General features: G+C 39.1%; 1 protein-coding gene across 4 annotated transcripts in view; it reads left to right on the forward strand.

The window, feature by feature from the left end:
* The window catches only part of LOC144089389 (regulator of G-protein signaling 6-like), a 28,789-nt gene that overhangs the window by 4,566 nt on the left and 9,326 nt on the right, over positions 1-14,897 (forward strand). The window lies entirely within an intron of this gene.

Below are 14,897 nucleotides of genomic sequence, written 5' to 3' on the forward strand. Positions count from 1 at the left end.
CCTAGAATATCAAGGTTTCACTTGCTGCAATATCATGGCGAACAGTTTTGATATTCTGTACTGGACTCAAGCCATTTGGTCACCTGGAGAATCTTCCTATTCGTAAAAGTAATTTGATTTAGGCTAGTACATGAGTTTTAACAAAGAGTTGAGCGTTTCTCTGCACGTGTTCTTGAGGAGTTGCAATGCTACAGCATGTCGCCCACCAAAAAAGACAATTCAATAACTGCGGGACGCCTTATTGCCTCCGGCGCGTACAGGCAGAATATGTGCAGTAGTAAAAGTAGGCTGCCGCACGTTGCCATGTTATATAAGCGTGCTCCCCACATCTTTGATCCCCCTCTCCTTTTCGCCCACAGACCTTCCAATTAATGGAAAATTCCTGTCAGTCCATCTATTCCTATGAGACTTCTGGGTTCTTTTTCAATTATGAGCATGATCTTTCTATTCACTATATTCAGCCAGATCATAAGCAGTATTGTGCTTTCTGGAGTCGATTAGCCACACTGGTATTCATGTTTTAATTAATGCAGTAGTTCATGTGTCAAAGTGGCGGCCCGGGGGCCAAATCTGGCCCCCCGCATCATTTTGTGTGGCCCGGGAAAGTAAATCATGAGTGCCGACTTTCTGTTTTAGGATCAAATTAAAATGAAGAGTATAGATGTATATTAAATTTCGTGATTTTGCCCCTTTTTAAATCAACAATTGTAATGTTTTAATCATTTTTTGTGTTTTTAGTTCAAAAATCATTTTGTAAAATCTAAAAATATTTTAGATTGCAGTAGTTGATACACAATCCAAAAGTGTAATTCAAGTGCATGTTGTATCTGGTAAGGGAATTCATCTAAAATGAAAGTAGAAATGCTTTACAGTTAACTGTCTAGCAGATAAATTACCCTTCATTCAGTATGTTAATGCAATTTTTAAAGAAAAAAAATGATAGTTATTTCAAGTAGCCATAGCAGTGGTACGTTATTTTTTTAATTGAAAGCTAGTATTGATTATGTTTACACAAGTGAGCTGAACTTGAGCATTTTTATTTCATTACATTGACACTTATTGTGTATGTGAACAGTGTTGGAACAGTTTTTAACCTTGTAAGTGCTTGAAATGACCTCTATCATGATACCCTGCAAAGGTTTTCAGAACAATGTGGCTAAAATAAGTTAACTACCTATTTTTGGATAAACTGAAGATGCACATTTTTTAGCAATCAGTAATATTAACTGCAAAATGTCTTTTTGAAAGGGCAGTTTTTGCTTTTTTGTTAGTGTTCAGTGGTGCTAATTTTATGTTATGACTTACTTACTTGCTCACTTATCTGCACAAGGGCCGCAGGGGGTGCTGGAGCCTATCCCTGCTAACTATGCTGTATTGGTGGCCAGCCAATCGCAAGGAATAAGGAGCGAGACAACTAATCATAGCTAGGGGCAATTAAAATAGTTCAAGCAGCCTACCCTGCATGTTTTTGAGATGTGGGAGGAAACCGGAGTACCCGGAGAAAACCCATACAAGCTCGGAGAACATCCAAAATCCACACGGTGAGGACTTGTGTTGGGGGGGTTTATAAAACCAGTTTTTCCCCTCTGCTCTGGCAACATCTCTTACAGTCTTGGTTCCAGTGTCCATTTTGGACAAGCATACTAAACACAACTAGCCCGATTCTATTTTGCACCACTGGAGTTTTTATCCGGGCCAACCGTAGCCTCCGTATTAAGTGCCAACATCTCTCACGATCCAAGTTGGCTGAACATGGACTGATAAAACAAGTTTACAGCTTCGTCTCTTCTGTGAATACTCTTTTCTGGCAAAATCCTGGAAGTCCAGCGTAAAGGCATCATAATTGGATGACGATTTAGAGTGTTTTGGCAGCGACCGCACTGTTGACAGGATTATTCACCTAGAGAACTGCTGCGAGTGAAATAAAAAGCTTTTCTCCACTAAAGCGAGTACGCCCTGTGCCAAAAGCTTCTCTATTGGCTGACAGGGTATCCCAACTAATAGGCGTCCAACGACTCGCGCAGCCAGTGTTTGCACGCTTCTTAATGAGATGTAAAAGTTCTTTATGCATGCTTTGGCGACTGCTAATGGGAAGTTTTGTGAAATGTGGCCATAAGAGAGGGTGTCCATTCTTCTTGTGGTGAGCGAGACCACCGTGTCTGACATTCAAGCATGCTAAAAAAATAAAATAAAGCTTTCTCACTGCTCACATACACACAGAGGCTCCTTGGGTACACTGTACTCACGATGATCTTGGACTAAATAATTAAGTTATATTTCGTCAAAATTTTCCCCACGAATTCAGTTAATTTGAACTAGTTTGTGTGAATTTTCTTGTTTTAGTTCATTCTAACCATCAGTTTTCATGAATGTTTATTGCTGAGGTGCAAAGTAATATATATATATATATTTTTTAAATAGCATTAAGGGTTTCATCTCTTAGTTTCCGGCCTTTTTGTTAGTTAAAAACCTTGAATTCAACTAGTTAAGTTACTATCCAATCAAATTGAGTGGCATAAATATTGATCCGCGTTGCCGTTTTGTTCAATGTTTTTTTTTCAAAAGTCTGAAAATTTTTGCCACGTATAAAAAAGCCCACGTTTGTATAACATCTGTCAATAGTTACTTTTATTGTGTTGGGCCCATTCCTCTGAAAATAGTATTTTATCTCCCTTTTGATGGCAGCGATCAGTTTCAACTTAAGAGTACTATTCAACCTTTTTTTTTGCATTACTCAAGGTCATCATTTTATTGCCGGAGTTGTAATGTTAACTCGTGGAAACGGATTGATTTCATGTCTTTTAGAAGAGTGCGCAGTAGGAGCATCCAAGGCTGAACTGTCAAAGAGCATTTCTCAGTTTTGATTGAATAACTGAAAAATATGATTGGAATCTTACTGTTTCATTTACAGTGAATGATAACCCATTTTTAAAGAACAAGGAGCCAAAGTGTTATTGTGAGATGATGACCTTGAGTGGAGATGAAGATGCAATTGTATCTCGAGAGGCTGATGTGATGATTCAGAATAAATGTAGAAATATCAACATGATGTGCACTTTTAACAGCGCAGATGCTGCAAAAACTGCAGCGCCCTTACGTAACATGACCCTGAAATCGCTTTCCTTCCCGTTTTCAGGGCCGCATGTTCAAACCTTCTGGGATCTTGTTTGGAAACGTTTCTCGTTTGCGCTCGTCCCACTTTCACTCTTAACATTACGATAATTCAAGGGTGGGAAAAAGACTTAAGCATGTAGATCAGACGGTTTATAAGACAAATGTCAGGGTGGCCCAGCTCTGTCAGATGTCAATTGTGAGCAGGTTCACTCAGTCATAAGTATTGATGTTGTTGACCAATTGAACGAAAAAAAATCTCTTTCCCAATGTCAAATGTCTGGCAAATTTTGGAAAAAAAACAAGAATGTTTTGGAGAGGCCTTTGAAAACTGGACACCACAAAAAAGGAGGAAAACCCTTGACAACAGCCGCCATAGTTGCATGACTTCTTGTCCAAAGGTGCTGTACTTTTGAGGGTTTTCTTTAAATTATTTTATATACATATTCTTATCCTGTATTGCAAATTGACAATAGGAATATGAAGAAAGTTGGGATGCTCATGCTAACATTGCGTAAATCTTGGTCCATTGAGCAAAGCAAAGATGGCATCTTTACGTGTGCTCGCTTGTCTGAAATTGAAATGGATGGTAGAATAAAATAGGCTTTTTGGATGCTTGTAATGCATTACCAAATGAATGTATGCCATGGTGCTGATATATTTAGAATAGCACAGCAAGTCTACTTTTTTGTGTCAAAAGCAATAAGCATAGTCTTACTTTTTTACCTTTGTTGTAAACCTGAATCACTTTTTTTCCTGCACCAATTTTGAAAGACTTGCGTTTGGAGACTGTAGTGTCATATACTTGTTTTAACTTTTTGTTTAACAGAGATGGGTTGCAGACTGCACATGGTTAGGTTTGTTAGCTTCTTCCTTTTTTGATTGAAATGCAACATTACTGTTAGCGCAGCATGGCTCCCCATTGGGATGCTCTTTATCTGGCAAGATTCTTTCTGCTCGTGTGCACATAATCAATCCCTTTTTATATCCGCTGTGTGCTTGTTTTATAAAGATTTTGAATGTGGATTTTTTATTTATTTAAAATCTTGGAACAAAAGGTTTCCCGTTGAGGCTTTTCATAACCTGAATATTTCGTATGTAGAGACATTCAGAAGTAGAGGTACCATTGTATATTATTTGTATGTGTGAAATTTCACATGTCACCTCCATCGTATCACATGCGAGGGTATCAGCTCAAGCCAGAATTTAGCTTGGAAATTGAGCTGTGACTTGGGACCTAATTTTCCAGATTTTTGTACGGTAACTCCCTGAGTTTCTTTGGGTCGAATTTGTAGTCACTCAGGTCGCAATTGTTAATCACCTCGGCTTAGCCGGGAAACACGGCTGGCCCAGATCGCACCTCGTTGCTTGGCTCCCGAGCGCGGACCTGCATCCCAAATAGGGTCCTTGACCTGGTGGGGTCATTGTGTGAGGATGCATCTTTTGAGTCGTAACCTAAAAGTGAAAGTACCCTCACCTTGTACTTAACTCATTGGCTCCATTTTTGTTACGCCTTTTTAGGACACACATTGAGCTCATTGGCTGCCCCTGACGGCGCTAGGCGTCCAATTCATTTTTGATGGAGTTGCTGGGGTCTCTATCATCATTCATGGCATCGAAACATGAGCCCAGTCAGCCCACTTTAAATAATTTGGATGTCTACTGTTCATGTTGGGCAATTAGTTTGTAAGAAATACTATTAATCATATCTGAAAACGTTTTTGTTTTACAACACAATATTCCATTCCTATTCCTATTAAATGTAGGCATCTAGGCTACACTTGTAATAGGACACATTTTAATATTGTGGCATCCTAGACCTAAAATGTGATGTCCTTGTGCAATATATGAACGACAGATACTTGAAGCTAAAATGTAGAATCTACTGAAAATAGTTGCAGGCTAGTTCTATGAAATCCGCTTTGTAATATCTGGGACCAGATACTAGGAAAATCTATTCACATACAATACTTATATTTGGTTCCTTTCCTCCAGTGACTGCTTCAACTTGGTATTTAAATTCTTGGAGAACTTCCCATGAGCCTACTTTCACTTTAATAGTTTCATAAATAACTGGTATGTGCAAGGACAAACCTATAACCCTGCTGTTTTTTATCATACAGCAGAGCAAAATTTCTTCTTTGCTCTTAAAGTTTGTGAAGCATGTGGTAAAATGTAATATGTATACCCTAGAGCACAGGTGTCAAAGTGGCGGCCCGGGGGCCAAATCTGGCCCGCCGCATCATATTGTGTGGGCCGGGAAAGTAAATCATGAATGCTGACTTTCTGTTTCAGGATCAAATTAAAATGAAGATTATAGATGTGTAATATATTTCGTGATTTTTCCCCCTTTTTAAATCAATAATTGCATTTTTTTCATCCGTTTTTCTTTGTTTTTAGTTCAAAAATAATTTTGTAAAATCTAAAAAGATATAAAAATGTTTTCTATTTTCCACTTTAATATGGAACATAATGATTAAAAGAGAAATTCCCTTACTAACAAAAAAGCTCAAACATTTTTTTTAGATATATAAAAATGGAATATTCAGGACTTTTAATCCTTTTCTTTTAATCAATTTATTAAAAAAAATGTATCTAATATCTTGCCCTAGAGGATCCATCCCACCTATTTCATCACCTTGTTGGGAAACAACATGACTGTCCTTTAGACAAGACATTTGTGCTTGCCTGAAGCTAAAAAGTTTTTCAGCATATTCAGCCAAGGGTAAACCATGTTTCGCTGCCTGAAAAGCACGTTTAAAACCATTAAGAACTGACGTGTGTATTGCGAACCAACTAATTAGCCACAATGGCAATTTCCAAATGGATTTAGTAGTTGTCAAGAGTCAAGTATCGGGGCATACTGAGCCATTTTCAAATCATATCCTTTATTTAATGCGATACAGTATGCGGTAGGTTCAGGTGCATGGATGTGAGGAGCCAAATTGTGTCCATTTGTTAAGCAAGCTGACATATAATCGTGTTTTATTGCTGCATTACACATGCTTCGTGTGCCCCCGCAATTGCATCTCGGCTCTTGATTCAATTTCGTCACCGGTCTGATTGAAATGAGTGCCAATGAATCCAAATTGTGCATTTGAATAGATTGGATTAAGTCGGTAGTCGACTTTTCATTTTGACACATTCTGAGTTTGGATGAAAAGCTACCACGCATCCAATAGGATTGGAATGACGGAAGCAGGTATGACGGTAACGTTTCATGTCTCGACAACATTTTTGTCTCTTTTGCATGAAGAAATGAAGGATTTCCAGCAAAATGTGGTCTCTCTGTGCTGCCTGTGCATTAGCTTGGGCTCGGGGTGCTTTGTTGACGCTATAGATAATCAATTAGCTGTGAGCGAGGCCTTCATTGCTATAAAACCCATGCAGCGCGTTACCGTCTATTGATTCCATGTTTTCGATGGTTTCTGTTATTGAGCGTGCTTTCCCTAGACCACTTCAGGCCCTGTTCGGTTTCATTAAACAGCAATAAAAGGATGGTAATTAGACGAATGGGCTGAGATCACTGAGGGTGACGGTGTGATGAAGGCCAGAGCATCTGCAGGGAGGAAGAAGAGTCATCGTTTTAGGGAATGAGGGGCACCAAAGCATATTACCGTGGCCTCGTGGTGCTTGAGGCTGAGATTTACTCTGTGCACGCAGGCAACTCCACCTGAATTTTATTACCTTGGCCAAGTTGGAGGTATCCCGACTTGATTGCCAACATCGGAAACCTGTCACCCGGCGGAAACGCACCTCTTTAATTTCATGGCGATATTAAGCTTGAAGAAAAAACATTGTAAGATGAAGCTATTTTCTAGAAAGTGGCACAATCTGGTTTGGGTCACTAAAGTTCACCACTTGAAGAGAACTGGTTAGAAAAATGCAAATGTTCTTCACTGCTGGCTTCATTTAAAAGTATATATCACAAATGTTAACTCAGTTTGGTCTCCAATTAAATTTAAATGAATGACACTAGAGGATGCATAATCCATTTGAACGGAGAGGGTTGACCACGAATGAGGATTAATGTATTTGCTGATGACCCTCCTGGTTTGGATTAGATTAGAATTTTATTTCATCCTGTATTCAGGAAATTTCTTGGTTTCAGTAGCAAGACAGACATAAGACACAGACATTGTAGACCTAGGTAAAAAAATGTCTGTCACTGACGACAATGTTAGGCAATAAATTAATTTGGCACATTTTCACAAGTGTTTTTATGCTCCAAACTTCTAATCACAAACCCAGTACACAGCAAAAAACATACTTTTATAAACTTATTTCATTAGTGCTTTGGTGTGTGCAGGAGTGAGGATATAATTTAAATAAATTTTCCTTTTTATCAAATTACCCCCTCTTCTCTGGGGCTGATGTAAATTGTAACTGGTTAAAGAAGCTAATGACCAAAAAGAAACGTTGCATATTTTAGTGAACACTTTAACAAATTTGCATCTTCAGTTTTTTCCTCTAGTTTTCTAGGATGGCTGAGTTGAAATATTTCAAAGTGCCCCCTCTCCACTAAACATGCTCAGACTAACACAGCTGTGGACATAGGTTGTTGTTTTTGCCATAGCTAATTGTTGAATCTTTCCAATCTTCCAAGCTTGTTTGGCTCCAGGGGAAATAATGCAAATTGAGGATAGGTAAAACAGGGCAAAAGTTGTTGGACTGCCGTCATTTTTTAGAAGAGTAGGAGGGGGACGACTTAATTGGGGTCTTTAAGGCTTTTCCACTAAGCCCTCTTCTGTATTGTCACAAATGCAAAGCTTTGCTCCTCTCTCTCAGCTTGAAAAAAAGCACAGGTAACTTGAAGGTCACGTTTGCAGCTTGTTAGACTTTCAGATCAAGGGGAGTAGAGTATTAACACATCGTTTCTTTGCATTTCTACCCATGACAACAAAGGTTGGCAGAACCAAAGCTAATTACATGTAAGCATGCCTGATGTGAAAAGAACATGACTGAGACTAAAAGACAAAGCATTGTGATGGTTACAATTCTATCCTCCACATAAACTCACTCGCTGCATTTGCCAGTGATAGGTTACCTATGCAACTGATTTGGAAGGGTTGGCAGTAACCTGAATTGTTGCAGTGGCTCACAATAACAAACCTTGGTTTCCATAGACGGTCTACAGCCTGTTAAAAAGCTGCTTTCAGATATAAAATACCGCTGGGTCAACATGTAATGTGACTTAAAATAGTGTCAGTGAAATCTCTAAAATCCTCCCAGATTGCCATCTTGATTCTTCCTATACACATTACTGCTTGTATTCAGACATCGACTACAAAGGATCTGTAATTGTGACCAAGTTGCGAAGCGCTAAAGTACCATTTAATATTGGAGTAAAGTGTGCCTGCAGATTCTGTTTATACACATGTCGACCACTTAAACACTGTTTTACTGGACTTTAGGGTATGTCTGAAAAGGGGCTTACTACTCGCCATTTTTAATTAAAATGACTAACTGTATGTTTTTGAGAATATTTTCACCGCAGTGTGTCATAGTTCAAAATGAATCCTTTTTTTACATGGAACGGAGGGCGTAAAAAAGTGCTGCCAAGTCCAAATCCTGCCATTCTCATGAAAACTTTAGTTGAACACCAGCGTCTTAAGCGCCATCTTTTTGCTATGTTATAAACCAATTACCAGTCAGCCTCTGCGCCAAGCGATTGAGTCAAGGGTGATGAATGCTGGACAGATGGTCCTGAGGTTTCAACACCTCAAGCGGATCCCCTGCAGACATCACACCAAGAGTCAGAAAATGAAGACTTATCAGGCACAGGAAAGCAGACTTAAATTCGGTTGCTTCTCACTCTTGCAAAGGCGAGCGTGGCGGTAGCTCAGATGAGCAGTCGTGCTCCTAAATTGGCAACAAGATAAAGCGACTCGAGCGGAGTGCGAGGCTCCCATGGCGGCTTTTAACTCTGAGCGTCTTCCCTCCCAGCATCCTCAAAATAGCTCGCCGTTATCCACTGACTGGCAGTCGTGCTCTAACACTTTCCTCTTAAACATTTCAAGCAACTCACATACTTTGCGTAACTCGTACCCTAAGTTTTTTTAGGTGATGAAATATTTCCTTCATAAGGAAGAACATTGTCTTACTTTGTTTTATTTCATCTACTGGTTTAAGATCGGTTAAGTAGTCACTTTTTTTTGTTTTTAGACAGCGTAAATTGATTTTTTTTTACATTTGATATAACAAACATTAAACATTTCCTTTATTTTATAAACGAATTTAAAGATGAATTATTGCCTTAATTATAAATGTACTTTTAAGATGAAATATCTGAATGCATTCAATTCATTCTAGTTTTCTTGTAATGAACTACTATGAATGCTGATTTATTTTTTGGGGAAAAATTATTAAACACTTAAGATTTTCTCTTTGTTTTATGGTTTAATGAAATTTAAAATGTAAATGATTTTTTTTTAAAAGCTTTAGGACAACCATTCACCTTCACCCTTGTACTTATCGGCAATTTAGAGTGCTCAACCGGCCTACTCTGCCCATTTTGGGGATGTGGGAAGAAACCGGACTACCCGGAGAAAACCCACGCAAGTCCGGGGGGGAACATGCAAACTCCACACAGCGAGGACCGACCTGGGATCAAACCCTCAAGCCCAGAGCTGTGAGGGCGATGTGCTAAACACTTGTCCGCCGGGCCCCCTCCATTGAAAACAATAGGCATCAATTCCTTTGAACTGGGAGGACTGGCTTTTTAAAGGTTATCTTTCAATGTCATTGACTGCAGAAGATGTCCGACCTGTTTGTCTTGTCTGATCATTTGCTTCCAGCCACTCAGACTTCAAATAGGTTGGGCGTCAAATCCCATCATTGGCAGCCAGTAAGTTAAATGATTGCCGTTTAAAGGGTTCAACCTTAATTGCTAATTATCTGGCCCATCTGTCTGTTCAGAGAAAGAAATAGCCCATTATCTCCCACGCTTTACTTTCTTGGTAAAAAGCAGGTGTTCCAAAACTCTCGCCCATACGGCACAGCTCCGACTTTTCATTTGCATCATTAGTTCAAGCCTCAAATGATGCAAAGCTGAGCAAGTCTCTCAGGTAGTGTACAGGACCAAAAAGTGTTTGAGGCGATAGCGGGCCTCGAGGACTGAAAATTGCCTTTGCATGGCTCGTTTGAGTAAGCAATCTCCCCGGTGAACTAATGTGATTCACAAACGACCTTTTTGCTTGTGGTGATTCATTTTTGACAAGCCCTTGGCGGCTCTCGGCCCCCCTTCATAGTGCTTGGAGCAAAATCAGGACTCGGCTGATATACTTGCTTGCAGACAGCTGCTCTTTCAATAGTAGCGCCCCCTTATCCCTTTGTCATTCGTCCTTTCCTATCTACACAGGACACTTTGTTTCCGAGTGGACTATCAGTGCAGACTCCCGGTTTAACTCCACTCAAGCCCTTAGCAACCCGTGAAGTAGCTAACAACGGACAATTACAAAATGGACGCGCGTCTTTTTCTGGCCTTCTTGACTCTCATTAGCAGCAAGGTGACCCGTCGCACTCCAGTGGTTTAGCTGGGTTTATTTTCTAACATTTTCAATGATTACGCTTTTTATAAGCGACTAAGTCATCATTGATTGGATTGGTCGATTAGGTACAATAGAATCAAAATGCAAATTATCGATAATAATGCCTTTTTCTTAACATCTAAAATGTTTCAGCAAAAATTCAAAACACTCATTGGTTTGAATGAATGTAACTGTTACATAAGTACTTATTCCAGAGTTGATATTCTGTTGTCATAAAATTGATTTTTGTTTACATATAATTAAATCTCGAATTATGCAGTACAATTCTACAGTATTGTTTTTCTTAGGTATGATTGATTTGCCAGGTATTGATACTGCGTTATTTTTCCAGCTTTACTTTCACATCTCATCTAAGCCTATATGCAAATAGTTGCATGTTTCTTTTACCTTGGGAAGTCATGGACGTAAAATCAACTGCAGTTGACTATTTTTACACATTTGTTTTTTATCTTGTGATTGACGCTGACCCAGAATACCAAGTATTGTCCACAGTAAACATCCGTTTCCAGAAAAGAGCAATCCGTGAAGCAAAAATATAGATGCATGCAAATACTTTTTCCAAGTAGTTTTGTTACATCCCACCACTGCATTCAACGAATCAACCGCCTACACCGCACAAAGGTCTTGGGCGGTGTCGGTCTGTGATCCACTCACCTTTGTTTGACTGACACAATGTACTCAGTCATCCTCCACATTTGAGGGATTTGTTGTTCCTAAACTGGATTCACTCAATTAACTTTAGTGCTTTGTCAATCCGTGACAAATGATTACAGGGATTATAATGAAAGCTATTGGCTCCAGTGTAGTGTGTAATGTATTTCAGCAGCAAGAGCTGATGTGGGGGACAAGGAAAAAAGGTCTCTGGTGTCCAGGTGTTCCTTTTTCGTTGGCCCTTTTGGAAAGGGCATAGATGAGTGGACAAGAAATGTTGGTGGATGGCGCTTGATTCGTGGTCGGTGTTGGACATGTACGTCACCACCACACGAGAGCTTCTCAAGTGTCTCAATCTGTTGTGATGCTCCTTGTTCTGCTTTCTCATCGTGACTTGGCACCCCCAAAGTGTGGGTGTGTGTGTGTCTCCGTCAGGTTTCAGAAGGGGGATTTATCACCCCGCAGAGCATCACACACCAGCTGGAACACGTTCATTATTCACCCAGTATATCTCGGAGGTCAAATGCTACCCAATAAAAAAAGATATATGGGAAAAGTTAGAAATTCTGCATCCATTTGGAAATGAGGCACAATTTATACTTCTGCAATTTGTGGTACATCAGAACACTTTTTTCAATTTCTTGATGTCTTAAGGGTGGCACATTTAAAAGGTGTGGAGGACAAAAGCCATAGAAAAATTGCTTTTGTATCTTAGTTTACTTGGTTATTTAAATGGTTATAGTTGTGTCAAAATGTAATTCTTTTTTAATTCCTCAACGTTTTTTTTTAAATTTAGCCTGATGTGCGATTTGTGTGAAATCTTTCACACACCCTCCAAATTTAACATCATTATAACCCCCATCTGTGCAAATCTAAACAAGAAAATAAAGTCGAGCCCCAAGTACTAACCAAAGCGTGGTGTTTAATGGGATATGAATAAAAGATGAAACAATAACACTCACATCAACAATTTATTACCCTCACCATGAGCATTGTTTTCAAGACCATGTTTATGTTGTGTACAACTTTGTTTGCACTTTTTAAAATCTGCCATATTTAGCTTTAAAGATTGGGTATTCTTACAAAGATTTCCCTTGAAGTCATGCTTTGAAAGTACCGCTGCACCCATCACAAATAATGGCTCAAACAGACTCTATTTTGCAAATCTAAAGTAATTGGCAAAAATAATACGTACAATCAAAAACAATCTGTTCCCTTTTGTGTATTTGGTGGAGAGAAGGGTAGCGGGTTTCATGTTCTGATACTTGATTTTATTAAACCTTATCAGATTCTAGTTTTGTGGAATTGTGAATGATTGTAACGTTTTAATCCCTTGGATTTAACTTCATTAATGGCCAACATCTTGTGAAAAAATCACCGCTCTTGAATTAGTGTCTCTCACAATCTACCTATTTTACATGTTTAAGTCAACCATGACCCTTTTAAATTGAAAACATGTTCCATAAAATGCCAGCGTATTGATTTATGTGATGACCTATACAATTCTGCGTTGAAATGTAGTATATACGCTGTTGGGGTATGTTTGAAATTTGTATTTACATTTTCTTTGTATCTTAGTTTACTTGGTTATTTAAATGGTTAAAGTTGTGTCAAAATGTTATCCTTTAATTCCTCACCGTTTAAAAAAAAAAATAATTTAGCCCAGTGTGCGATTTGTGTGAAATTATTCACACATATTTTCACGTTATTTTTTTACACTGAATTATTCCCTCAAGGGTCACCACGGCGAACTTGTAACTTATATAAAAAAACTTAGAAGGGTTAAACAAAATATTGTAATTACTTTTCCCAAATTTTGGGAGGTAAAAAAATATATTCAGCCTGTTGTTGCCTTTATTCTCTATTTGAAATGCCTTTTATTTCGTATTTTATTAAATAGAATTCCCCCAAAACTCCTTGTACATATTTTACCTCTTCATTGTCCCTTTTTGGCTAATGGGACTCATACTGAAGTGCAACTTATAGTCCGAAAAATACACCACACTGAACCCTATCGTATAGTTCCATCTATAGTGTAGCAGCACCCTAAGCTATTAAGATGAGAAGAATTGCACCCTGCTTTTCTAATCGTTGTGCTTTTCATACCAATTTGCTCACATGCGTGCTACAAATCCAAATAAACTGTGTATCTCTGCGCTTGTGAGAGATACACAAGTGTCCTTCAGATAATGGCTACAGCGAGGAACAAAGAGGCGTTATCGCACGCTTGCAGCTATGTTCTGTTCTCAGAAACTCTCCATCGCTGCCATTAGTGCATACATTCAGGAGATAGGAGATGCTCTTTCTGTTCACTGGTTGTGTTATGAATCTATCCCCCCTCTTTCTTGAACACCGACATCCCGAAGGCAGATAATGAGTTCTTCTCACGGGCCCGCAACTCTGTCTAAGGTCCATTATTACACCAGAGCAATAGGACTTCAGTTATTCAGCTGTGTTGCCGTGTCTAGGGAGTTGAAGTGATCCCAAATGATGTCTGAGTGTTGTGGAGCATGCGGATGGTGGCGGTGCAGATGTCAAACTGATTACCCAGTAAACGTCTAAGGATGGCTCCCGACACTTGTAGATTCATATTTCAGGGAGATTTGTACTCATTTTGAATAATTCATGCCAGGATACGACGTCAAAATTGTGGTGAGGGCTTTGTAATGGTCCTCAACTTGGTTGTGTTATTCAAGCCATGCAGTCAGTGTATATGTATAATGCTTGTTCTGGAGAGATGGCTGGTTGTAAATTAAATTTTCGACTAGAGGTTGAGATTACTGTTTATCCTAATGGGAGCTCAGTAGGATGCACTCAACCTTTTACGGGACAGATGTCAAAGTGGCGGCATACGGGCCAGATTCGGCCCGTCACCGAGGGAGGGGGGAAGCTCATGTTTCAACTTCCTGATTTATGTTTCTTATCCAAAATGGGTTTTTTTTTTGTAGCACGTCATCAATTCTTGACCTGACCAGACTACTGAGGCTCATAAAGATTTCATTAAAGGACCTGACCTGTCACAATCCTACAAATCTGATTTAGAAATGGTTCTCCTTGAGTTGTTCCTTTTTTATGTAGTGTGTTCCTTTTGTGCGACGTATTGAGGGGCATTGTCTAATTTTAGTGTTTGGCCTTGGAATGTTTGGGACTCGGTTGTATGACTTTCAGCTCCACTTCTGGCAGAGTTTAAAATAGAAGGAACTCACTTGGTTATCTCCTTTGCTGCCATGACCTGTATTTTTCTGGTAAGACATTCTATAAGTAGATTTGGGAAGTTCTGTTGTTTATTCCAAATGATTTAAAGTCATTCAAGAAGACCAATATGCCATAGCAACAGGAGGTGTTGCGTAATGGCACTGTTGGAGTTTCTCTGCAATAGTATGGGTGCTTTTGTGATCAGAGCTTTGTGACAGCTGTGTTGTTGTGAAAACACTAGATGAAGTTGAATTGAGTAAGACAAGGAAATGGAAATTTAGTCTGATTTTTGAGCAGCTTTGAATGAGATTTGCTGAAAAACACTGGCCACACACACAAAAAATGGAAAAAAGTATCATTTTAAATACAATGACGGCATTCGACATGCAA

This window comes from Stigmatopora argus, chromosome 15 (assembly GCF_051989625.1).
Source record: "Stigmatopora argus isolate UIUO_Sarg chromosome 15, RoL_Sarg_1.0, whole genome shotgun sequence".
NCBI lineage: Eukaryota > Metazoa > Chordata > Actinopteri > Syngnathiformes > Syngnathidae > Stigmatopora > Stigmatopora argus.